Raw genomic sequence first — 23,634 nt, forward strand, 5'->3', positions numbered from 1 at the left:
TAAGATCTTGAAATAATTATGTCTCCTGTTGTTATAGCCAGACGGGTATTTTTTATACTTAAAAAAGATTACCGAGCTCATTTAAATCCTTCAGGAAAATAAAAAAAAAAACAACACAGGGAAAAAGGATAAATAGTCACAGGAAAAACAAAGAAACAAACAGAGGTGACATTCCCACTTAAGGGTAGTGGTGCTGGTAGAAGAGCCACCAGAGTCTGAAACAAAGGATTTTCTAAAACTACACTTGCTGTTGCTGCTGGTAATGGGCTTGACCTTTATTTACTCATATTTTTCCATGCTATGTCTTTACAAATCTTTTCCAACCTTTTCTACTTCTTCTAAACTTTTGAAAATCACCATGTTTCTGGCTGTTGTGTGTTATAAACCTTTTCAGCCACAGATAATTTTAAAATGCATATGATTTTTGCATGTCCCAGGCCAAGAGTCAAACAGCCACTCTTCCATTAAATAGTAACTATGCTCAATAAATAGTGCTTTGGCAATCAGTATAAGTACCATTTTGTTGACAGGGTAGAAGAATCTGACCATAAATGAACAGGGTTAGAATATGCAGAGTGACTGAAAGATGCATGAGCTCAGACCGTACTAAGAAAAATTAAAGATGAGTCAGAAATGGAACATTCCACTGACACCCACTAGTCCCAGTTTCAATGAGTCAGTCAGAACAAGTACCTGAACATGAATTTCTTGTTTCATCTTTGTTTGGAAAAAAACCAAAATCCTACTGATGAGGTTTCACGAAGCCAAACCCCTGACTTCCTCAGCTTATTTTCAATGAAAAAACTATAATATGGAAACTACTGTTTATGTCTAGCATAAGCAGGTGAATATACAATGGTAACTAGTATGTCAGGAAGCTAGGCATGCAACACAGATGTGAAAGTACTTTGAAAAGATTAGAGTACATTGAACAACTTATTGATTGAAAAACAATGGGTTTGTCACTACAGAACAAGAGACTTTAAACTGATATACCACCAATTAATCTGATTACCCATCCTGTGGTATTTTATGAGTCCTTTCCATGCCTTTAGAGTGGTTTTAAGTTGTTGTAAGTTCTACAGAAATTTCATCTCAGCCCGAATCAGTGAGTCTATATTTTGAGGGAGTATAGGGGGTTAAAATTATCTTGGCAGGAGAGTACAAAGAAAGTGCTGTTTGGCTTTTATCCCAAGGATGTGCAGTGGCATCAACACGGAGGGATGCAATGGCAACAGCTTTTAGGACATCAAAAGCGTCAGCATCAGAAACAGCAGCAGCATGAGCAGGCTGTGCTGATGGTGATTCTTTCTTGCTCTGCCATTAGAACACTGACATGTGCCAACAGAGATCAGAAAGTGGAATCCAAATTACCATAGTTACTTCCAATCCTAAGTTTCAGGAAAGAGTAGCCCAGTATTGACAGAGACTGGAAAACATCTGTTTGGTTACTAGGTCAGAGCCTCGGACATCCAGGTTCGATGCAGCATCAGGGACTTCGATGGGATGACATCCGTTAATGCCAGCTGGAGATCTGACCCTGTGCTGTACGATCACCTACTCTAACACCCTCGAAAAAGACTTAAGTCCCCTTCCAGCCTCAATCAGAGAACAGCATGGTAACAGCTAAAGAATTACATCTAACTGCCTTAAATATAAGGCTTTGAACTATGAAAGACAAAGGGGAAAAGGTATGTCGTTGGCTACTGCCTTCTAGGATGACAGCTGTAATAGATAGGGAACATCCTCTTTTTTGTGTAAAAAGTGATAACTATCTTAGTTGTCATTTTGTTTGAAATAAAAAAATAGCCCTGAAATCTTTGGGAGGGTGGTTGCAATTAAAAAACAATTTTTGTTTGCTAAACATTGCTTAGCTGTCCTCTGAAGTCTTGAGGAAATTGTCTTAAATTAGTGATTTTGAAAAAAAAAATAGTGCTATTCCTTTGTTATTTTAAAAAAGTTTGATTAAATGTTTCTCACCAGTCATCTTATAAGCTTTTATGACTACTCTTAACCTACAGGATGCTTGGGTAAATACATGCAGAGACAACCAAGATACTGCAGTTTAACTAGGTATTTCACAGTAGACTGCATGCTTTAGCTTGTAGCAAAGAAGAACCAGGTAATTTGCCTTAGTTCTTTAACTCTTACTTAATGCATGGTAATTCAGCAAGGTAAAAAGCCTACATCTCAGCCTTGTGTCTTTTTGCATGTAAGTGCTATCAGCAGTAAAATTACTTTTGTGATTAGACTGATTCTCTTCAGTGATCTGCATAAGCTGGGGAAGAAGTCAGTGCACAAAACTTCTCATATGTATTTAGTTTCCTCATGCAGTCAAGTATGTATGTTGATAGCTTGGCCCCAGTGGAACTTGAATAAGAAAACACAGCACTTCAAAAATACAAAGTAACATTTTGGAAATAGGAAGATTTGCAATTCTGTGGTGGCACTACTCGGATAAGAAGTTTTTTAGTAAGAAAGACCTTTTTCCATTACTAGGATTATATTCTTGCTACCAGACCCAAGCATCCAAGGTTTTTATCACAGGTGAAGGATGAAGTAATAAACCAGCTAAAATCAGCACCCCATTGCATGACAGATCTACCTGTTATAAAGTGGCTTTTGCAATAACCTGTAATGTAGTCAGTGGCTGTAGATGAAGTTTTAAAATCATCAGGCAAATGTGAAACCCTCAAATATCAGCAAAGTCAGAATATTTTTATAATCCCTCTAAATGTCATTGGAATCAGGCACTTTCTGTGGCTAACAAGAATTATTCTGACACCATGAAGCTTTTTGGTAAAAGTGTATCTGTAGCATTTATAAAAATATTCAGTGTACATTAATTTCAGGTCAGAACTGATAGCTAAGATGCAGTTAATATGTAGTAGCAATATTTGTGACAAATTCTTGTTACTGGTGTTTTAATCCTTGGATGATTTTTTGGCTTCTTCACACACACACTGGAAGTTCAGGTATTACCCACGTAATGTATGGTCTTGGCCTGCTGGTGAACGTATTCAACACTAATTCTTTTTTTCTTCCAGCTTTCCTCTCTTCAAATAGAGTAAAAAAGAAAAAGAAAAATCCCTATTGTCAAAATATTGGCAGGCATGTTTGTGATTATGTTTTGTCAAATACCTCTAAGATTAATGCAGTAGAAGGAGGTGATAAGTAAATCTTTTATTTGCACTGGTGGGCTCCCATTTTAAGTCCCTTGTAATTAAAAAATTTAAGCATTTCCAAGTCTTTCTGCAGAGGCTAGCTGCAAAGCTGTCATTATGAGCATAATGAGTGTTTTTGTATTATTCAGTGCCCCTCCAATCTCATATATTAGTAACTCAGAAAAGAGAAAGGAGATATAATAAGCCGTAGGGTCATGTTCAAGTCTGTTCCCAGGAAAAGTCTTCCTGTATTTCAAATAAAATTCAAGAATAATAGAGGAATAAAACCAAAGCAGATTGTGGTGCAGCAGCACATCTCAAAACCCTTGCGCAGTCACTTTTACTAAAGTTCAGCAGAGGATCAATACAAAGTGCCCTTGCCCTTGCCCAGATGAATTAGCTGTTCACACGGGTTTGGAAAGTGGAAGGGGGCAGGGCAGTTAGCACACAACAACAGCAGCAAAACCAAGAGAAAGATCCTATTCATAAGCAGTGGTGATTGGAGAGAGTGCGACTTCAGTGTTCCGATGGGGTTTTGGTACAGAATTCAAGAGAAAACTCGAACCAGTTGTAATCTGGGCACTTTTTTGGAGCTGCAGTAAGTTGATGCAGGAACTGAAGTCACTCATTGCTAATGCAATTATAGAAGATTTAACATGAGAGATGATATATTTGGATAGTCTTTATATCATTCCATCATCTAACTTCATTTTTTGTGTTATTTCCACAAGGAATACTGTACATACAGACAGTCCTGCTTAGAAGAAAGTAAGGAAATCATGCCTGGCTGACCTTTTTTTTACCTACTTTAGACACAAGAATTTGACGCAAATATCACATTTGCACTAACCAAATCAACACTAAATGCTCTGTGAAGTGGATTCAATGTGTTTTTGTAGCTGAATACAGCTTTCTTTGAGTTTCTTTTGGGGGCACATTGCCTTTGGCGAGACTAAGCACAAGTCTTGATGTTTGCCAGGGTATTTTGTGATTCTGAAGTTCTCTCTGAAAACAGTGTCTAGTCTGTCCACTTATAAGCCAACAGAAAACACACTACATTAAAACCGTGAATGTAACCCATCTCTGGAACAGAGAAAGGTTTACATGGAGTTGGCTGCTACAATAGCCTTTCTGTGATGTTTGGAATATGAATGTGAGTTTAACAAGATAATATGTCTTTGCTACATGTGATACAGGACAGTTTGACATCCCAACCAGTGCTAAGAGGGCAGGGCATGGGGAGGAGGAGAGGAATTTATCAGATGTGGCCCTTTCTCTCACAATCACCATAATTCTGTCAATTTTTTGATCTCACAGCCTCCTTTAGTAAGTATGTAAGATTTCTAATAAAGTGAGGCCAGAAATGTGCACTTGGGTGTTAGCTGTCAAACTGCACTTACTCCCCTCATGTGTAATTTGAGTATAATTTTATGGGCCAACTGATGCCATCAGCTGTATCAATACAACTGGTCTTAGATTTTTTCCTCAGTAATACTGGCATCATGGCTCATTATAATGGAGTTACTCTTATTAAAGGCATTTATCTTTTCTTTTCAAACAGACTGAAAGTTAGTGAAACCACAATTGTGTGGTAAGCCCACTAGATATTGCTAAAAAGTTACTATTTAGGATAGGACCGTATTTTTGGTACTTGTCTGACTGTGCTCATTTTGAATACACTTTCACAGGCTAGAAGTACTTCACAGAAGCAGAGAGGGAACCTTTGGTTATGTGTTCATGGACAACGTAACCTACTCTGTATTTCCAAAAAGTGTGAAGTGCTTTACAAATATTTGTATGTAACAGTCTGTAGCTTCCTGAGAACTGAAGTCAGTGTTTCAGTTCAGCCTTTAGGCTGGAATCCTGGCAATATACATAACGCCACATAGACAGATGTGAAATGTACCCAAAACTCATATCCTGGACAGCAGATCTCCTGATTGGAGTTTGATCACGAGCATATCATTCATGCAGCAGGAGCTTCAAGTGTGAGGGAAATCCCAATGAGTCTTTTTGTTGTTGTTGTTAACAGAAAAGGGAAAACTACACAGGTATAAAAGTGAGGTGAAGTCTATGGCAGCCCTTCCCTTGCGAGCAATAAGATGCCAATAGCTTACCAATAGTGCTATCCCAGCCCACAGCCAACACTGCTTATGAGTTGCAATGCTTAAAATCTACTGCCTGCCCAGAATAGCAGATGAATGACAACTGAAATATCTGCAAAAGTATTATTGGCTGTTAGCATTCACAGAATTGTTATTTTCCTCTTCCAACAAATTAAAGAGCATTGTGCTTTGTGAAATCTGGTTTGCCCGAGAATGGTGATGTGGTGTTTCTGTACTGGTTGTGTAAGAGTGATTTAATTACAGCTATTTGCACTCACAGGACAATGTAGTAAGCACTAAAATAATTCATCTTGGAAGCCTAAAACCTTCCAAAGCATGTGAAGAGTAATCACAAATTACCTCTCCCTTTATTCAAACCAGCCAGGAGTCTTTCAGGTGAGCCACAAAAAAAAAAAAAAACCCAACATAGGTGGCTGTTTCTTTGTCCACACTGCTGCTTTCACTGAACAAACAGGATTTTCTTAGTATGGACACCGCTGTGCATTGAGTTGTCTAATAGCATTAGGACCAGCAGTGCTTTATGCCCACAAGGTCAGAAAGCATGTGTGGCTACTGTGTGAATCTCCGCACGTTGTCATTTAGCTCACAGTCGTTCCAAATTATGCATCGTGCTTGGGCATCAAAGAAGGTCTACCTGATATTTTTAGGAGATAGATTGGATATAGTAAGGTCAACAGGTTGGTAAGACCGTAATACACAATCCTCCTTAGATCTTTGTAGATTAAAATTCATGGTCTAGGTGCATGAACCCAGATAAGATGCAACATTGTGGTTTTGATCAAAGTGGAGTTTTAAAATGCACCTTCTCAAATCATGTTTCTGCTGTTGAGTTCAATGGACAAATAAAATCTCAAACCACATCTAACTGGTGTTGATACATTAAAAATATCTTCAAATTTGCATCACTGTTTGTCATCAACAGAAATTTTTCACTACTCTGGCACCTCTCCAGTTAGGAAAATACAAGCCTGATGTGATATTTTATATCGCCATAAATGCTACTAGTTTCATGAAACACAGAACCTTTCATTTCACATGTTAAGCCCAATCAAATTCTCATATTTTAACAATTACTATGGGTTGGTAACAATCTATGAGTATTGTGATTTGCATTATGAATTTCATACTTATGTGCTGAGCACACGGATTTTTAGACTAATTACATTTTAGAATTATAAACACATTTAGGATTAATATTAATATTATGTGGTACCAGTTGCATTGCAATCTCTTGCACAAATAATGTTACATAAGGTGTCATATTTATCCAAAGATGAGGCTAAACAATTCAGAAATGTGTGCATTGCTAACAGGATATAGACGAACCTATTAATGACATGGTTGAAATGGAGCAAATGGTGTGGATTCACAGTACTCTGACTGACACGTGGATTGAGCTTCACGTTTCCTTAGAAGCATTTGCATAATTAGGAAAAGTTGGGAAAGCATTTATACTGTTCAAAACTTACAGTTCATCTCCTGATGATCAAAAATAGATTAACTTTCATTGTCTTTCTTACTCAAAGACAAGAAGGCTCAGAGGAGTAACTCGCTAGTCAGTGACTAATGCAAATACTGTTTTGTAAGTATTTACACATATATGTATGTTTGATATTCATGTAGTTGAATATGATCAATGATTAATTTAAATTTTCCATTTGTTTTTCCGTGAGGTTGGCTTACGTTATTTGTTCACCTCTGAAGGGTTTCCTTATTATTGGTGATTCATAGAACAGTGACATGATACTTGATAGAATATTATACTAGTATGTAGGCTGGAGCACAGTTACCTAAAGCTACTTGAGGAAGCCTGTAATAAAATAATTAGTTAGCATGACATAACATTCTGTTTGAATACATGTTTCTGTGGATAACCCTTTTGCATGTTACTTCAAGTTCAGAGAGCTTTTCTCAGAGCTGTTGTTTTTCCTAGTCCTTTCGAAGAGGATGTATACTGAATATTTCATCAAAGACCAAATCCTGCAGCTCATTTGTTGAAAGCATAAAAAGACAAAGCATCTGCATTACACCAAGAAATATGTACGGTACAATCTTTATTACTGGGAGTATGGCCGTTTGAACCTGACTATAGGGAGAAATGGGGACACTGATGGAGCAGTGTGGATTTGGACAGTAGTTGCAGAATTCTGTTGCTCCAAGACAGCAGAAGAAATCTGAATCCAACTCACTGAACTGAAGCAGGCGCACATGCATCTGGACTACCAACATTTGTTGTTTGCCTAGTCTTTTCTTAAAAAATTTGGACAGGAACGATGCTACCTTGTCACTGAGTAACCATTCCAGCATTACACAGCCCCGATAACTGTTTTTGCATGAGGTGCCATTAACGTAACTAGAAATCGTGCGCGCAAAGATGTGTTTGAAATGGGTACCAAGGCAAGTTATGGAGTCTCAAATGATTCTATGAAAAACTTATTTCAGTTTTTCATAGAATAGAACAGTCAGCTCATAGAATAAATAGAATAAACAGTCAGCTGCTTCTTGGGTCCTAATGAAAATGCCTGGACAGCAGTTGTAGTTTTCCCCTTCAGTTTCCTTTTATAAAGGAAATGGAGTCATGAGGAAGAAAATTAGTTGTACTGTAATTCTTGGCTTGGACTTCAGTGAGCAACTTTTACAGTTTAATCCTTTTTTCCTCTTTTTTTTTTTTTTTCCATCGAATTACTATATTTTCAGGTTGCTTTATGGAGATAGCATTCATAACATATGGTGCTTAAAATGGTGCCACAATTTCCACTTTGAAGTGTGTATTGTATTTTCTTACTTATCCAAATGGATATCTAGCTGGATTTCTAACTGCTTAGTAAATTTGTTTTTAATTTAAAAGGCTTTTTCCCCTGAAGTGATCTTATTAATCACACACTAGACTCTTCTACCCATGTCTCCAACTTTCTCCTTGTAGCTCGGATATCCAACAAAATCCAAGTGAAGAGATTAGCACCTAAAATGTACCAAACAGGAAAAGTTTGATGGAAAACTGTGAAAGATTATCATCTTGAGCGTTATCCCATTTGTTCCGAGTACTGCCTGTGGTACAACAAGTTCAGATTTCACTTTCCGGTTAAAAACATTTTAAAAAAAACACAACAAAACTTGAGTGGTATGTTATATTACAAGTATCTGTGGCATTTCTTAATAAAAGCAGATTTTTGTGAATTATTTTAATCCATCAGAGCCTGTATTTTTTACTCTAACAAAAGTTTTATAAGAACTTGTTTTGAACTGTTCCCAGTTAATGTTACCATCAACTACTATTGCAGGAATATCTAGTAAGATGTAGCAGCAAGAGTGTCCCATCCGTTACCTCAGCAGCGGGTTTTTGTAGTCAGTAATGCTTGTTAAGTTGAGCAATGGGAATGATGGATCTGCAGGCTCAAGGAGGTTAATGTTGACAATAAGCAATTATTATTTTTGACAAGAATACCAAAGGGTTGCAAGATGACTCTTCTAACTGAAAGCAGATTATGACTCGAGTTTTATTACTAACTGTCAAGCATAGCTGTCAAGCATATAAAAGTGTGATATAAAGGAAGATCTTTTTATTATAGCAAGAGACAAAGCAGAGATCAAATTATGACTTTTTTTGTGGTTTTTTTTTTCAGTTACCCACAGGAAGAAGGAGGCAGGGTCCTCAGCATCTTAAAAAGGGAAATAGAGGGGGGAGAAAACATCCGGGAGAGGACACTTTCCTACAGATAAAAAAACTGAGAGCAAAACACAATATGATTTTAATGAAGTCAACATATGTGGATGTCTGTGGGTACTGGTGTGTGACTTCCATGTCTTTCTTGTAGCTGTAATGTAATGGTATGGGGGTGGGACAGTGTGCCTGAACAACCTTCCAGGGAGCAGTTCTCTGGCTGACTGATAATCAGAACTACAAGTGATTTTTTGTTTGGTCTTTCACCGAGATATTTTCCCCTCTGGCCTGTTGGTATGTGTTGTAATCTTGATCTTAGAGATGCTGGTCTTTGTCAGAGCTATTATTCAGACCATACTTCTCTGATGAAAGACAAAAAATATTTACTAGAGGCAGCTCCACCTCTCATTTGTTTTATGTGTGACTGTGACACTAGCTGGTAAATTTTGCTTCTGCTGAGAAGTAACAACCTTCTCTCTTGACCAGCACTCAAGTTTTTCTTGGGCTCCTTATTGATCACATTCACTGAAACACCACAGGCAGTTCTGATCAAAACACTTGAACTGAAATAGCCCACAACTTCATGAAGGTTTGCATCTAGAACCACATTCTGTTGCTGACCTTAGCTGTAGAATGGGTGGTGGGTAGAATCCCTTGTTAAAACAGGTTTTGCAGATACTACAGACAAACTACTCTGCTTTGCTAGTTCCTCAACTTAATTTTACATGGAAGGGAAGTCATCTGCATTCTTCTGTGGGCAAATGTGATCAAGTAAAAATGCATGAAGTCAGGGACATAAAGTGTAACATAAAATAGTGTTACAACTTCTTTGAATGGATACGATGATTGAATTTGTTGTGCCAGAGATTGCATTGACACCTTTTGATTCTCTTCCATTAGTCTGCTGAAGACCCTAAATCTCTTTGGTTGTTGTTTTTTTTTCTGCAAACAAATGGGAAAAAATAGTCTGTAAAAAAATCTTTCACATAATTATTGATTTTTCTAACATTTAAAGAGATTTCCTGATTATGGAAAATAAAACTAAACTGGCAAAGCAAGGTGAGAAAACAAAGATGATATCTTATAGCCACAAACATTTATAGTGAATCCGAGTTTTGCAAAATTGCGAGAGGTAATATAATGTGTACTGAAGATGCCAGACTCTCTGTGGATGCTTTTTGGAGAAAAATCAAGGCATTTTCATGTTGGTTGAATTGATGATGAAAGTAGAGCAGGTATATTGTGGCAAAATGTAACATGCCCCAACTTTTATTTATTTATTTACTGCTACAATTTTCAGATAATTCTTTCATCTGTAGATGCATAGTACCTCAGACTTCCCTCGGTTGATCTTTCAGGTATGTCATGTAGGAACTGATGATAGCAGGCTACTTTAAATGCACACATACACCGTACATACATATGTCTGTCTGTTCAGTCTGGGCCCAGAAGAGCCAGGCAGATCTGCAGAGCCCATTCTGGTTTATCCTGGGTGGTAGGGTGGTGTGGTTTAACCCCAATCAGCAACTACCACGCAGCTGCTCACTCACTCCTCCCCTGACCCTGCAACCCAGTGGGATGGGGAGAAGGATCAGAAAAGAGTAAAACCCATGGGTTAAGAACAGTTTAGTAATTGAAATAAAGTGTAATAATAGTAAAAACAACAACAATAAAAATTGTAATGAAGAGGAGAGGGAGAGAGAGGAATCAAACCCAAGGGAAAGAAACCCCAAGCAATACACAATGCCATTGCTCACCACCTGCTGACTGATGCTCAGCAAGCCCCTGAGCAGCGATTGGTGGCCCCCAGCCAACTCCCCCCAGTTTATATAATGTGCGTGATGGATGCCCCGTGGTGTGGAATATCCCTTTGGCAGGTCTGGGTCAGCTGTCCTGCCTCTGCTCCCTCCTGGCTTCTTGTGCACCTGCTCATTGGCAGAGCATGGGAAACTGGAAAGTCTTGGACTTAGAGTAAGTATTACTTAGCAACATCTAAAACATCACTGTTTCATCAACGTTCTTCTCATCCTAAATCCAAAACACAGCACTGTACCAGCTACTAAGAAGAAAATTAACTCTATCCCACCTGAAACCAGGACATAAGGTCAATGCAGCCTACTACAGTTGTCTCTGTGAGACCTCTGTCTCCCAGAAACTGTAGCTGCTGAGCAGATAAATGGAACCAGCTGCTCCAGGGGTCCTACTAGATTCAAACTTTCAGTGTGAGAGGAATGCCAGGAGGTGCGTTGTCTGCTATTACTGAGGTTATATTTGAAAGCATTCATGAACTGTGCAAAAAAATCTGCTTTTATAACACTGTTAGCTAATAAATGTCTGTTATGTTCCTTGCATGCTGATTTCTACATCTAGTCCTTCCTTGCAAAGAATGCTTAGCACTGTCCTCTTATAACCTTTGCCTCATCTTTAGTTTGCTTATCCGTCTTCTCTGGTAGCTCAATGAAGGTATGCTGTGCAGTCTGGAATGTGCAGTATAACCCTGTCAACCTCCATACCATGTTTAGAAATCCAGTTTGGAAGGGTTCAACCTTTTCTAGAGGGTTATGTAGTTTCCAACCGGGAAAGCTAAAAGCAAGAAGCTGGCTGTTGCTCCCTGACCTGGAATGAAGACAAGTGCTCTGGTCTTTCAGTGTGGAGGCCGGTCGGGTATCTTAAGTGCTTCCTAGACACCATAGTGGTGATTTTGCAGGTCTCAAAGACATTCGTGATCATCTACTTGGAAATTTCTGGTTGAAACATGAAACTTAAATAATATTTTTAAGTTTTTCCATCTCTCGTGATGTGGATCGTGTTCTTGCTATGCAGAACAGGCTTCAGATGTCTCAGTGTCATCTTTCTTGGGTCTCTTTAGGACTGTGCAGAAGGGCTGTCAACAAGCTTCAGTTGTGCACAGAGGAAAATGGCAAGGATAAGACGGCGGGCGTTCCAAGGAGTGTTGTCTCACATTAGATGAAGGCAAAATCATGGGATGGTCTGTCGCTACCTCATGCAGGTAAGTGGAGGAAGAATGTGCTTTTGCTGCAGTTTCTGAGTAAGTTGATATATTTTATTCTGTGTTTAGATACAAAAGGTATATAAGGCTTTCGGATCAGAGGATCAGACAGGCGCTGGAAAATCTTACGATAGGTGATTCTGAATTCCTGATAATGCCAAAGTTCCTTTCAAGAAGGCACCCCGCTTGGTAAAATAATGGAAGAAATACCCCAACTCTGAACTCTGTGGTCTTTTTAACATTTGCCTCATAGTACACTCCACAAAATGGTGGTAGAACATTAGATAAATTCCTTAGATTTTGATACAATACCATTTCCTGTCTCCTTCTCAGCATATGTCCATGTGCATGTGCGCACGCACACAAACACACACACACATATCTATCTGTCTATATATAATCTTCAGCGGAAGCTCATGTATAGGGGAAATTCTGGGAATAATTATGAAAAGGATACTGCATGCTCCAGCAGACGGAATACATCTTTTTCATTTAAAGCAGTTTTTTTTTTTCTTTACCACCAACTTGCTGCAATTAGGAGGTTGTTGGAGAGATATCAATTGAGATTTGGGAACTGTTTTCTGGAAATGTTTTGAATTAAAATCTAATTGGTAGCTTTCTTTGATAACTATTATATTGTTGGGTGCAGCTAAATGGAAATCAACCACAAAGGGAACTCAGTTTTGTTTGTCATTAATTTCAACTTGATTTCACAAATGATTTACATATACAATATTTTCCCTATTTGTTCTGTACTGTTTTCGAACTCCTGTTAGCAGCACTTAGACTGATGTAGTGTCATTTTCCCATTTATTTATTTTACCTTAAAATATTCTGCATTACCTCAGGTATGAGTATCAGCAAAATGGTGAGGAAACAGTAAGAGGACCAAAGTAAAGCTTCCTGCAGTTTATGAAAAACTGTGGAATTATTGGCCCCGAGCACTACATTTCATTGTTTTTACCCAAGGCATGTGTTAGTGTTGTGGTCAAAGGAGAGTAGGCCTACACTGCAAATATAGGATCATAACAAAGCAAAATTTTGAAAAGATCAGATGACATAGTAACCATGTGAAAAGCCAAGGGTCAGCTACACAGACAAGTTACCCCAGCCGAACATGTTACCGGGAGGACATCAACTGAACCATGGCCACGTGTGATTACTAAGCAAATGGAAATGTGAGCTAATTCAATGTACCATAGCAAAAAAAGGTGAAAGATACCTGTAAATAAGTATTGGAAAGATTAATGAATAATTTTATGGAGGGAAGATGGGGCACAAGAATCACAGCAGAGATGTAATTTTACTAACAATGAGTGCCAAGTAAGCTGGGCATGCAGGACCCAAGCCAAAGCACACCTGACTAAGTCCAGTTGACTCTACAGACTTGGACCATGCCCATGGAATGTAAAGGAAAACGGCCATTTGGGGAGGCCAGAGTCCTTACAAGGGAGACATAGTTGATATTTGTCTAGAATTAATTAAGACTGTTGTTAGTACCAGACAAAGGCAGGTATATAAGGGTTTGCTCATTGTAAAAGTACAAATATTGAAAGCTTTTTCCTCTTGAAAATTGAGTTAACAGGAAAAAGTAGAATAGAGGTTTCTTTGAGTGTGTGCAGCTGAAGTACAGTTCTACTTAGCAGCAAAGAGGAGGGTAACATCTTGCGAGATCACTGCATGGGAGCCTGGCATCTCCCTTTTTATTGATTTAGGACTAAAATGGAGTACACTTAATGGGGCATGAGAACTCAGAGGTGTACCCTTCCCATGAGTCCCTCGGCACAATCACAGTGCTGCTGCCTGGGACACCCTGCCAATACAGGAAAGCTCACAGGAAGCCGAGATGACACTATGCGTTGCAGTTTAAGTAACAAACCAGCTACCCCTACACAGCCTCGGTGCTGTGCATGGTGCTGCCTGAAAGCCTGTTCAGACTTGTAGTTTGGTTCCTGCTGTCATAAACTTTTGGCTCTGCAAGACATTCATTCATGTTAGGTTGTCTCCCTGCTTTATTTGGGGTTATTTGCATTGTGGTTCCACTCCAAAAAGCATTTATATAAAAAGAAGGCAATTTCGTCTCTTACCAGATGTGTCCCACAAGTGCTTTAAGTCAAAGATGTTACTGACTTTGGTGACTCAGATATTTCTCAAATACTTTTTAACTGTGGTTGCATTGCAAAGCGAGACTTGATTTATGTGTCTTCTATACATCATGGGTATACTAGGCTCGTATACATGAAACTGAGGCTAAAAGTTGACCATGAAACCTCTCTTTTTCTTTTTTAATACTGATAGTAATGTATAAGAAAACAGACAAGTGGTTTGAAAATGAAGTCTTTTTGCTTCTAAAATAAGGAGCTATAATTTGGAAATTGCTGTGAGACTGTAACTATGAACTGCAGTCATATGGTTTTTATACTTCTCAGATGGAAATTATACATATCGATGTTGCCTTGCATTAACTTTAAAAATATTTATCTTTTACTAAATATTTTTTCAGGATGTTTAATTAAATTGAAATGGATTTCCTCCAAAAAAGGGATTCCTTTGATAGTTTTATAAATTCCTTACTGTGAACTTCAGAATTAGGAAGAACCCAAGAGCTGTGAGATTGGCGTTTAAAGAGCTTTTTCATGTGACTTCTTGCTCATTTTGCCTGTGCTCAGCAAGCATTTTGCCAGCATTACTTAATATCCATCTTTGCTCATCAAAAGGGCCATACTGTCAATGGATATCCAGGTTCTTCTCAATACTTTCTGAACAGAGGCTCTTTGCTCCCAGGAAGATGTGTTAGGTGTTTGTAAGTTTTCTTGTGGAAGGGTTACCACTTAGGTGACAAAAACTGGGGTTCGGGCTTGCCTTTGTTGTAGGAAACTGTATAGCAGAGGAAAGACCACCGGAGGGGTACCCGGTCCCCAGAGGTTCTCCGCGAGGTCTCTGCATGCAGACTGCTTTGCAGCTATTGCTGGGGGCTGAAGTGTTAGACCTCACAGACTGTTACGGGCAGAGTATGAAGAATTCTGGAAATGTACAGAAGTGCAAAGAACCTGAGAAACAAAGGTGTCTTTTAACAAATAGTTCTGCTGTCATTTGACCAGTAATGAGAAAGAGAAGGCATTTCCAAACAAGACAATTCCCAAACAACATTTGAAATTTTTTTTTTTTTTAAATCAGTTACTGGGGGAACTTTGGCCATCTGAGATCTATTCTAGAAATGTGAGTAAGGTTCTTTAAGCCATTCCTTTATCACTTCACCTTGGACTGTGAAAGACAAATCAGGATGGGTGTCAGATTCTGCACAGGTAACAGTCCCAGGCTTCTGCAGAAACTTTGGAAAGGGGTGGGAGGGACTCATCTTCGCAGAGCTTTCTTACTGAAAGCTTTTTAGAAAGAGGGGAAAGTCATCAGCGGGCCCCACGGATCCCTGGTGGGGGGTGCAGACAGGTTTCCATGGCAGAACTGTACATGGGGCTGGTAAGTAATGACAGGTGCCGGCCATCTCAGATTATTTCTGTTGTCCTCATGGGGCCACCTTTGTAAAATCGGTTCAGGCGCGGAGCCTGGCTCAGCCAGGTGCCACTGCTATCATACGTACTTCCACCAGGGTGTGCCAACTAAACAGACTGCGTTCCCTTGCATAGGGCTACAGCGCACTACTGGAGCGTATAAAAAATACAGTTCATCCTGGGTGTTTTTTCGCTCAATCCATTTATGAAAGCATATTTTAAGGCCGGTAAAATAATATTGAACATGTACGCGACAGAAAAAAAAAATAATCTGTATCCAGAGTATTTTTAAGTAAAGGGTTTTAAAAAAATCAGTGCAGACATGCTGGCTTTTTACCTCCTCTTGTTTTAACCTATGACTGATTCATCAGTTGAAGTGTAAAGAAACAGATCTTCTTATGGTAATTGATTCTCAGGGGCTATTAGTGTAAACGTAAATGCTCAACATAGATGTTACGTAGGTGGGTGTTAGAAAGAAAACATAAATTGTCAGCAATATAAGGCAATCTGTTCATACCGTAGGGTGAGAAAGTGAAGAATGTTAGAAATCAGAGACTCAGAAATACCTCCCAGAGTTGGCTGAGTGCAGTCTCCCATTGTGAGTAATTATAAGAAACATACTGTGCAGGAGTCAATTCTGGTGCTTTAGTTCAAAAGGCGAAACAACTTGAAAATAACAGAGATTTCAGGTGAGATTTGCAAAAGAGCTTACAAGAGTTAAACACCTGGCTGCCACTGACCTTCTATGGGAGGTGGGCACCTAAATTTTTAGGTATTCCTGAAAACTGTTGGAACTTTATATTCTTCTATAGCCCTGGACTAGAATTCATTTTTCTTCAAAGCAACTGTGATTTTTAAACTACAGAGAATAAGAGAACAGCATACAGTAAGAGCCCAAAATAATATTCTAGTTGACCTAGTCCATCAAAATTTGTGAGATTAACTCCAAAATAGTAGAAAAAATAATAAAACCTGTTGGTTCTTGCCTCTTTGTTTTTGAACGCTTGCAGTTTACATTTTCCATCTTTTCTTTGGAAGTCTAAGAGTTTAAAACATACTTTTTTTAAACAAAGATTAAGATTTTATATCATCACATGACTCCAAAAATCAGATCTTCCAGGGAAGCACCAAAGAAATTTTTAGCTGAGATAAAATTACAGGACTAAATCATACTGTATTTATAATTTCTCTAAATAGTCTGGAGAATATAGGCTGCATTAGGAAGAATATGCTGGGTGTATGAGCTTCTCCTGTGTACTGCATCTGTCTTGATGGTGCCTGCAGGAGGACAGCTCTGCCACATTGCCGTCACCACTGCCCGGTGCGCGTGTTGCACGTGCATTCTGACACAGCCCATACCAGAACGAATGTGGTCAGCACCTGTGCTAGAGGGTAAGAGGAGGAAACAAGCTTTTAAAAACTCTTCCCCATCTTGCATACAATTCACAGTCCTCTCCAGAAAGGCCCTCAGGCAAAACTCCTAGGCAGTACAGGATCAAACCTGTACTTGGTAGGAGACATTTTACTTCCTTATTAATTGTGAAGTGTCAGTTCCCAGCAGCAAGCACATTCTAGTATGCTGCCTTTTTATGAAGATGTGAGAACCACAAGGAGTCTGGGATTCTAAATTCCTTTCAGATCCTTTATATAAAAAAGAAGTCCAGATGTCGCACAAAACATTTGAAGAACTTTATTTGAAAAACATTTTCTTTCTAAATGGGAGTTTATGCAGAGTACAATTAAACATGTTTTTCTAACTAAACATACTAGTTTGTGTCTTGTGGCAGGGAAAAATAAATACGTAAAAATAAAAACAATCTGAGACTCAAAGTTAATCATGTTGTGCCAGCTTGATTCAGATCCCCCGATGTGCATCTGCTCCTGCTGTAATCCCAGCCTCCTAGATCTGCCCTCAGGACCAAGGTCTTCAAACTGAAGCCTCAGTCTTGCATTTGTAGGGAATACACCTCAAGCAGCTTAAATTCTGCTAGTCACCATTCTTGCAAATAGTAATGTACCAATCCAGGCAATTACATCTGTGAGTGTACCAAGAGAAAATTGCTATGCATCCAGTAAACTCAAGGTACAGCTTTCAGAACTGAACAATGACTTTTGTGTATTTACTGCAGGACACGTTATGCTTTCCTGGCTTTTTGAGCCAGGTGCCTTTCTAAAAGCCAGTCTACTTGAAGCCTCTTTTCCCCCTCTTTTAAAGACAGTTACTGTATTTGCCTTCTCCAGTCCTGTGGGATTTCCCCCAGCCTTTCCATATTCTTGAAAATGATCATTTCTGGTTCAGAGATTGCCTTGACTCACTTTAAAAGAACTTTAAGGTGAATTTTCTATCAGGCCCTGCTGGCTGAAATGCATCTAACACATCTGAACACACTTTAACTCATGCGTTTCCCATTGCAGACTCTACACATCTCCCTCTATTAAAATGAAAAATCTTAGCTTTGCAGCTAACCTGTTTGATGAAGAATGAATTAAAAAGGGAAAAAAAATTACTTTGGTCTGTTCTATGAAACCTACTTTTCTTTCTTTTTTCAGGCTAAGTAATGGATGCTTCCTTTTTTCATTCCTCATTACTCATGGATCAGCTTTTTTTTTTTTCCTTATCACTTTTTATTTGTTTTGGTACTGATAAGTCATTTTGTAATCCAACTTTTTTGATCTAAACCTTACATGTCAGTCTATTTCTTTATACACATCTTTAGTCATCACTCTTTCCATTGTGTTAGTCTTTATTTACTTTTGACTTACACTGTAGAGGTCCTGAAGCTTCTATATTGCTTTGTTACATTTCCTCTTTTTCTCCTCCATTGAGCCAGATGGCTATTGCACCTTTAATATTTAATGTCATAACCACCGCTTTTGGTGAAGTCCTGTTTTCCATAAAGTTTCTTCACAAAAGAGTCTACCAGATCCCTGAGTCGGTCTGCTGTCCTACTCCCATTATTCTCATCACGTTTTTTTCCTGCATATCATGAACTCTTTAGGTTTACTATCACATCAATCTTCAGATTTTTGACCAGTCACTCCTCACTGGTTAGAATCAAGTCTAAATTGTTGTTTCTCTGGAACACTTCTCCACCTTCTGAAACATCTCTATAGTACATGCCAAAATGACCTGCTTCTACCTTGCCATTTTGCCAAGGATACTTGGGTCATTAAACCTCATCCTCACCCCCTTTTGCCTTACCCGTTACCATGGTTCTCCCTGTTCAAAGAAGTGATACTGATCTCCTTCAGATGAAGTAGTCCGTGCTCATCATGAAATTGTGCCTGTCCTTTTCCTGTTTTATCTTTCTCTCTCTCATTCCAGAACTACAAGTGTGCTAATTCTTCACATATATTGAAATGCTTTTCATTCCTCCATTTCTCCTGCCTGAAACTGTACTGTTCTAGATCAGTGTTGTCACCCTGTGATGTGCTTATCTCTGACACACCATTTAAGCATCCATTTCATTATGCTGTAAGGTTTCGGTTTGTTCCCTATTACTTTGGGCTTCTGTGTATAAGCATAATGGATATTTGTCAGGTTGTCCTGATAGTTCTTTAACTGTCTCTTGTGATTCACATTTCCCTCTAGAAGTCATGATATCTTTAGTGATAGGTAAGACATTTACCATCACCTTTTTTCAAGCCTTGTTTAAAAAGTTCTTAACTAGACTAATAGTTCAATGCCTTTGGATTAATTCCTTAAATTGTCACCGCAGACAGTTTGTGGAACAGTGCTGCTGTTGAAAGTGAAGCCCTGGCATCAATACAATCTGTGCCTCAAGGTATTCCTGTCTTTCCCTGCTTATTCTGATGATCACTTCTGGAAATCACTGGAAGAACTAAAGATTTTATAAACATAGATAACTTGATCTGCTGAGGTTCAGCTGTGCATAGCAGCTCAGACACAGCACTGTGGTAAGGTGTGGAGAGGGGAATGGCATCTTCTTAAGCAAGCTCAATTAAAAAAGATTCATAAAGCAACCTTCAGCAGTGGTCCAGGAGGTCGGTATTGCCATTGCTAAATTCTTCCTGTCACAATAGCTAAAGCTATATAAATGTAAAGCAGTGTAAAATGCAGTGTAACTGCCCTTTCCAGCTGCCAAGGGTTTTATCGAGGGATAAATGTCTTATGTGAGGCCATACCTGGAATTTAGAAATAGTAGCTCTTGGGTACGCTGAAATAGGATGATCTTTCTTTCCTTTTGTTTTCAGCTGTTGTGGTGACTGCAGTTCTATAATCAGGCATAGTTTCATTTTGCCATAGCTTGTTCTCACATTACAACGTTTCATGTAATAGTATGTGATGATGAACCTGTGGGTCATCTGGTACGTCCTGACAAGTACAGTGGGAAGTTTCTGTTGAGGCCAATATGTTGATTGCATTTAAATTTTGTAAAGATCACTTGATCTCTTCCAGTGTAAGGCTGAATGCAGCTGGCATTTTTTCCATCTACTGAGAAACGAACTCTGAATTTACAGATGACCATGAAGCTGGAAGTATATTTTGTTTTGACAGAATAGAGTAAGAATATGTAACACCAACAGCTTATAGTGGGAAAGAGTTTCAAGTAGATAGGAAGATTTAAATATGTGTCATCTTCTAGAAATTATTTAATGTATCAATCTGATGGGAAGCAGCTTTATTTTATCTTAACTCCTATACACTTCAGTTTTCATTAGAACCACTCTTATTACAACAATAGTATTTTTATGTCTGACTCCTACATCCTCTCCACATCACCATCTCAGTACAGAAACACACATGCAGTTTTTATGTTTCAGTTTCTTTGTCAATTATTTCTTCATCTTATTTGCATTCACGTTGTCTTTCTGTACAAGCATCCCTTGCACAACTGATGCTTTCTTTTATTGGATTCTATTGTGCTGTCAAGCCTGGTTTAAAACACAGTAATCTCATAGACACTTAAAATTATGAACATCTTCTGAATTCACAAAACATATTAAAGATGCGTAGGTAGCAAATTAGCTGAGACTCTCAACTAACTGCACTTACAGTAAATATCCTACTTTTAGAGAAGCAGGATGCCTTTAAAAGTCAACAGTTGTTTTGGAAGTACTTTGTCACATTTATGAAGCACTGCATCACATTTATGGCGCACAGTGTCATGATAAGTTGTCCAAAGTGCCTGTCAGCTTGCCTTACAAACTGAAAAAAATGAACAACTCAGAAGATTACCTTAAAGAGTAACAAGCAGCCTTCAGAGGTTAGCATATTTTTTTCCTTTTTCCACGAGACTCAAGCAGTGTCATTAAACTTTGTTCCTTCAGTTTAATTTTTTGCAGTGTAATTTAATGGAAATAGACTATTTTAATTTTTCAACCATGAGAAGTTATAAATAAAGACTTTTAAAAAGTAAATAACTTCTAGGAGCTTTTTTAAAAGCATGCAGCTGTTCTAACGTAAGAGATCCTAGTTAGCTATTTTTTAATACAAACCACAAAGAGGTCAAAGAATCCAGAATTTTTTTACTACCCATTCACATTTAATGCAAATTCCATCAATATAGTCAGGTTATTTCTTTAGGCACCTTCCGAATGCCAGCAGGTAATTGAGTAATCTGAGCTAATGGTGTTTATGTCAGGTGCCTAAAGAAATACCCTGAGGATGACATTTGGAGCTGACTTATCATATACTCCTGTTTCACAACTAAGAAGGAGATGAAACTGTCAGAAATGTAAGGAGTAATAAGAAGAGAAAAGTGCTAATAAAAACATTTTTTTTTGCTAAGGATTTTGTTCATCACGAATCTTCGAAAGGAATCTATTCTGATTTGCCTAAAACATCGCTAATGTCTACCACAAACAGAGTAGAATAGGCACCAAGATGGCATTTCACAGCATCCGGGGGACCATTATTTCCCAGAATCAGAGCGTTACTTTTTATTTTACTGTTGAAAAGGAAGCCTTTATGTCCAGGGTTGAAAAAAGGTTTTAATAGAAGACTCCATCATAAGAAGTCAGCCAGGAGAAAAATAGTGATATTTGTGGTAGTGTTAGCCAGGAGAATTTTTGACGTGTGAATTATTCCACTTGCAGTCATAGTTTCTAACATGTGAGAGTGATGATACCATCAACAATAACACTTTATGATTGTTTGCTAAACCAAATAAAAAAGATAGTACAACAAAACTCAAGGTGACTGGTCTCCTACAGTCAGAACGTGAGAGGTCATAGGCAGTTTTAGTAGAAAAGGCTAACATTTTAATTCGCCTAAGGAGGGCTTCAACTTTCTAAGCCTAGGAAAGTGCTTTTCTAGAGAGCCCTGCACAGCCACCAGCTCTGGAACTGCTGTGCTATGGCCACTGCTCCTGACAGTGGCTTTCTGCATTGTCAGCTGTTGTGTATCCAAAAAGGGCTGTTTCTCACCATTTGGGAACATGTGAATCAGTTCCTCCTTTATCAGAGAAGCTCTGCATTTCCCTGGCACCGAAGGTTGCTTGGTTTTAGCCTTTCTTGCTGCATGTTCGCTCAGCAAGTTCAGGGCCCTTGGCTGTCAGTATCTGGGTTTTCCTGTGAGAGAATCCATAGAAATGCTTTCTATGAAAGGTGAGTGGGGATGTGACCCCTCGTGCATACCTGTGTGCCCAAGCCACATGCACCAAGTTTGGAACCAGTGATTAGTCTGGGAAAAAGTCTCCACAATATTTCCTGGGAAAACTCATTTAGCCAAGTACACGAAGAAACAAGATTTATCTTTGGAGTTTTCATATTGTCAGCCTCTTCCATTGAAGGGGCACACCCCCCCGAATGTTTTAGGGTAGATGAAGTCTTTCAGGCCTCGCTTGCCCGTTTTCAAAGACCACATCACAACTAGCACTTAACTCTGTAACTGCTGTTAGAGCACTTTGTGGTCACACTGCTCTGACCTCTCTCCCAGCCATTCCTGTGCCCTCCTGCTCCATATTTACATGCACCTGTCTCCCCATTAACACCTCGTTAAGGCACACACCTGCTGTGGTTTTACTTAAACCCACTGCACTACAGCTATTAACCCTGCATATTTCATTATAAGGCACTCAGCACAATAGGAGCACTGAGTAAGGGTCAGTAATGAGTCATGTAGCCAACAAAAATTGGTTTGGTATGGGCGTCTCCTTTTCATTCAATTTCTTCACACCTCCCCTATTTAATAATTGATTATGTATTAAATATGTTCCCCAGGAAAAAAAATACATTGAGTGCACATGCATTAAATCCAGCTGAAACAGCACAGTTTTGAGAAAAAAACATTAATGGACAGAAATCCAGTATATATTTATAAAGGACTAGAAAGGCCAGAATAAAACCACAGCTCTAGGGCTTAGGAGACCTTACTTCTGTTTCAAATTTTGACAAACATCTGCAGCTTCACCAGCAAGTCGTATCATCTGTCTGTGCTGCTTCCAAAAAAATGAAGTGCATCAATGAATGTGCTTAGGCCAGGATGTACATACACACCTCAACTGAAAAAAAAAAAAAGTGCAAGGCAAAGTGCAAACCTCTACAGCATCAACTGTGCTGAAACAAACAAACCAAAACAAAACACCAAAACAAAAAAAAAAAAAAAACAATACAAGCAAAGTTAATTAATATTTGTAGCAAAATAAAACTAATGTGTGAGCAGCTAGTATGATTGAGATGAAGATCAGAATCAAAATTGTCATGGCAATTTCTCAAGCAGTTTCACTGAATTTGTTTTAAAATCTTCAATTATCATGTGACTTGATTAGGAAGATCAACTGGATATGCAGACATGGCAGGTGATTGCTCCTTAACTGTGTAATCGAGAAATACCACTATCCATTATTTCGTTGTAATTCTATGAATTTACTACAAAGAAAATCTAAGCTCTGGAGCTTCTTTTGGGTCAAAAACTCATCTCCTTGTTAGACAGCTACATAAAACTATTGAATATGCTACTTCAGTAGCACAGTAAGAGGGGCCATCAGATGTATCCATACATTTGATCTGTGATCTGCTGCAAATTACATGTAAGTAGCCATAGATCGGTATTTCTTACTGAACACCCTTACAGAAGGGTAATTTGCTGTGTAATTGCTTTTCATCGCTTCTTTACCATGGACTATTGCTTTCCTTGGTCAAAGCTCTCATACTTGCACCACAGAAGGCACAAGAGTGGCTCTTTCAAATTTCATAGTGC

The 23,634-nt window shown here is 38.6% G+C and overlaps 1 long non-coding RNA gene across 1 annotated transcript in view; it reads left to right on the forward strand.

The window, feature by feature from the left end:
• Positions 1-23,634, forward strand: part of LOC114016823 (uncharacterized) — a 146,359-nt gene that overhangs the window by 83,588 nt on the left and 39,137 nt on the right. Inside the window, exon 3 of the long non-coding RNA XR_008734271.1 lies at positions 11,821-11,961. This is a non-coding gene — a long non-coding RNA (uncharacterized LOC114016823). The remainder of the gene's footprint in view (positions 1-11,820; positions 11,962-23,634) is intronic.

This window comes from Falco cherrug, chromosome 10, assembly GCF_023634085.1.
Source record: "Falco cherrug isolate bFalChe1 chromosome 10, bFalChe1.pri, whole genome shotgun sequence".
In the NCBI taxonomy this organism is placed as follows: domain Eukaryota; kingdom Metazoa; phylum Chordata; class Aves; order Falconiformes; family Falconidae; genus Falco; species Falco cherrug.